Source organism: Athene cunicularia, assembly GCF_003259725.1.
Source record: "Athene cunicularia isolate RWA chromosome 28 unlocalized genomic scaffold, athCun1 chr28_part2, whole genome shotgun sequence".
Lineage (NCBI taxonomy): Eukaryota > Metazoa > Chordata > Aves > Strigiformes > Strigidae > Athene > Athene cunicularia.
The window spans coordinates 1,085,470-1,088,701 of NW_020799140.1; the positions used below are offsets into that span (position 1 = coordinate 1,085,470).

The 3,232-nt window shown below is 64.4% G+C and overlaps 1 protein-coding gene across 2 annotated transcripts in view; it reads left to right on the forward strand.

Annotated features, from left to right (window-relative positions):
* Nucleotides 1-3,232, forward strand: part of LOC113489415 (nuclear receptor ROR-beta-like) — a 16,577-nt gene that overhangs the window by 3,074 nt on the left and 10,271 nt on the right. The gene's annotated exons all lie outside the window — the stretch shown is intronic.

Here is a 3,232-nt window from a genome sequence, read left to right on the forward strand (position 1 = left end):
CCCCCCAATTACTGTGCGTTGGCCCTAATTAAGGGCCAAACCCCCCTGATATCGCATCGCTTCCCCCCATCAGGTGTTTTTCCCGCAGTTCTGCCTGGCGCAGGGTCCCCGTCTCTCACCAAAGCCCAAGTGCCGCATGGCGACGCCAAATCGATTAAATTTCTGTTTACTTTCCCAAAACTGCCACCTCTCTGCCCCACTCCCCAGGGGCCTCAGCAGCTCCTCACTCCTGTCCTTCCCTGCACCGCGGCTGCGCCAGGGCCGGGCGAGAGGCTTTGCCTTGTATAATCCTATAGGGTTTCCAGCCCTCCTGCTCGCTTGTTTTGCAAGCAGCGTGGCGAGGAGCGTGCGGTGGCTCGGCAGCCTTTCCGACTTGTCCTAGTGACCTAGATCTGTCATTGGAAAAATCAGAGAGGGTGGAGGAGGAGCTTCCCTGCCCGTTTAGGCAGCGTGCGCACGCTGGCGCGGGTGAGGACGGTTGGCACCCATCGGCCCTCCCGCACGATGGCTGCGCCTGTCCCGGGTACCACAGGATGGGATGGGGATGGGATGGGAAGGGGATGGGGATGGCCGTGCCCTTCAACCTCCCAAAAATAAGGTTGGAGGAGAAGGGTGGTCACCAGTAGCGTGGGGTCCTGAGGGATCCAGCCAGGATTTGGGATCATCGGCCCCAATAACCTTGGGAAGCGGCAACGCCTGGAGGGGGAAAGCGCAGTGATGGGGGGACGTTGGTCCCTGTCCCCACGGGTGGCAGCAGGTTAATCCCACAGCCTGGCCAGGGCGGTGCTGGCAACGTCCCCTGCCTGTCCTGCCTGCCCCTCCTCCCCATCACGTTTAACTTTGAACTTGGCAGCGGCTATTTAAAGATCTGCTAATGTCTAAATCGCCTGGTTTATTGGATGTGGTGCGCGGAGCCACTCTCACTGCCTTTATTTAGCCCCATGGAGATAATTCCCCTCTGATTTAGCCGCAGGGCCAGAGGGCTTCTCCTGCCACAGCCTGGTTTCTCCCCACCGTGGAGCAGTGGCAGGTCCCCCTCCCCGCCGCCGCACCTTTGCCACCCTCCTGCGCCAGCCAAAGTGCAAAGGGCCGCGTCCTTGGAGCGGTGCCGCGTGGCGCGGGAGCCGGTGAACCGGAGCAGCCGTTGGGGAGCCTCATCACCTGCCCGCTGCTGCTTCGGCTACGATTTCCAAACCGGGGCGCCACGGGACAGGGAGAAAACCAGCAGCTTGTTGGGGATCGTGGCAGCCGTGGGGCCACTGGCCGCGTGGCCATCAGCGAAGGTGGCTGTGGGTCGCCCTGGGGCAGGGGGAGAGTGGCTGAGCCCCGTTCTGGCTTAAAGTTTCCACGAAATCTCTGCTAATCAACTAAGAAATGGATCTGCACCTCCGGCATCACAGCCCAACGCTGGGCCAGAGCTGTGTAATTTAGATTCTCCTTATTGCTCACGTGGCCCCGGTTCTGCCGGTGCCCCTGTGACCCGCAGCTGGTTCTTTGACCGTCACACCGGGGCCATGCTGGCCACGTGCCGCAAACCACCCCGGCCTCACCCAGCCCCAGCCCGTCCGGGGTTACCCACGGGGTGCAGGGATGGCGATGGGATTTGCCGGCAGTGATACCAAAACGCTGGAGACCTGGGGGACCCCGGGGTCTTGCAGCGTGGGAGCCTGTTTAAAAGCAACAGATCCAAAGGGGTGATCATTCCCTTTATTTACTTATTTATTCCTCCTCTGCCCGCCCTGCTCCCCGGCCGCCTTCCCAAAATACAGCAGCTGGTTGCTGGGGAGAAGCGCAGCGGCTCCCGGAGGAGCAGCGCTGGGCCCCGGGGTCGGAGGTTGCTGCAGGGGACGAGGGAGCAGAGCCGGGTTTTGGGGCAGGGATGGGGAGGTGAGATGGCATTGTAGGTCCCTGCATGTCCCCGTGGGTCCCTGAATGTCACCGCGCAGCCTGGACCCATCATCCTCCCCCCGCACTGAGTGTGCTGGGGGGGATGCTGAGCCGGAGGGGGGGGAGAGGACAGTGGTGGCAGAGCATCAGAGCATCCCCCTGCCCTGGCTGGGGCTGGGGAGGGGAGGGAGGGCTGCGGGGCTGCTGCTCATTACTGGAGGTGCCCATCCTGCGCATCGACCGCGGCGCTGGGATGGGGCACAGACCTACTTTCCCAGCAGGTTCGCTGGGTAATGAGCCAGGGCACTGGGGAAGCCGCTGGCCCCAGCTCTCTCCCCGGCAGCCGAGGGGGCATTTGGGGCTGAGATGGCCACAGGAGCACGGAGCCACCTCCAAAGCATCTCAACTCGGCTGCTTGTCCCCCCCCTCCTCGCCCCCATCAAGGGGCACCCCGGGCCTGGGGGGTGGGTTTGCTCCTGTGGCCTCATGTGGCTCACCCAGGGGAGGGGGTGGCCGCATCCTGAGCCCAGCCCCATGGGTTGAGGGGTGCACCCCTGAGGCTCACCCCAGGGGAGTCTGCACAGAGAGCTTTGCAGGGACCTGCCAGTGCCCCCCAAAACACCACCAGCCCCCCAGGAGTCCTCACCCCTCCGCCAGGGGCACCCAGTCCCCATGGAGCTGTCTGGAGCTGTCATGGACAAAAAGCCTCCGGCAGCAGTGGGGTCACAGCACGTCCTCAGGCTCAGTGGGTGCTGAGGGTTTTGGGGTGATCCCCTCCCACAGCAGCGAGCTCATATGGCCGAGGGGGGGGCATGGGGGAGGAGGAGGAGGAGGATGGCGCTACCTGTGGCCCCTGCGCTAGAGACGGAGGGTCCAAACCCCCGTGGCCGGATCCTGAGGGCCCTGCCTTGTTTTGGGGTGCGAGAAGGATGCTGGCCTTCGGGGCGGAGGCGACGGAGAGGAGGGTGTGCCGGTGCGGGAGGAAGGCCGAGTCTTGCTCCTGGGAGGGTGGCTCTGGCTCTGCCGAAACCACCGGAGCCACCTGCCTGGTTTGGGGCAAACGGTGCTGGGCTGGAGGGGCCACACACAGCCGGGTCTGGGGGGTGACAGGGGACCTGGGGAGCTGTGCCCCCCACGGAGAGCTGCAGCTTGAGGTGGCATCGGGTGTCCCCAGCTCATGGTATCACCCCAAAACGCCCCGAAGGCCCCGGTGGCAGGAGGTCGGGGTGCCCCGCCGCCCCGTCGCGGTCACGGAAGGGTTAATGGCCGCGGTGTTACACAAGCGCGTGGGGCCACGGGCAGAAAGTGTGTCAGTGGGACACGATGGCTCCAGCCACGCGCAGCC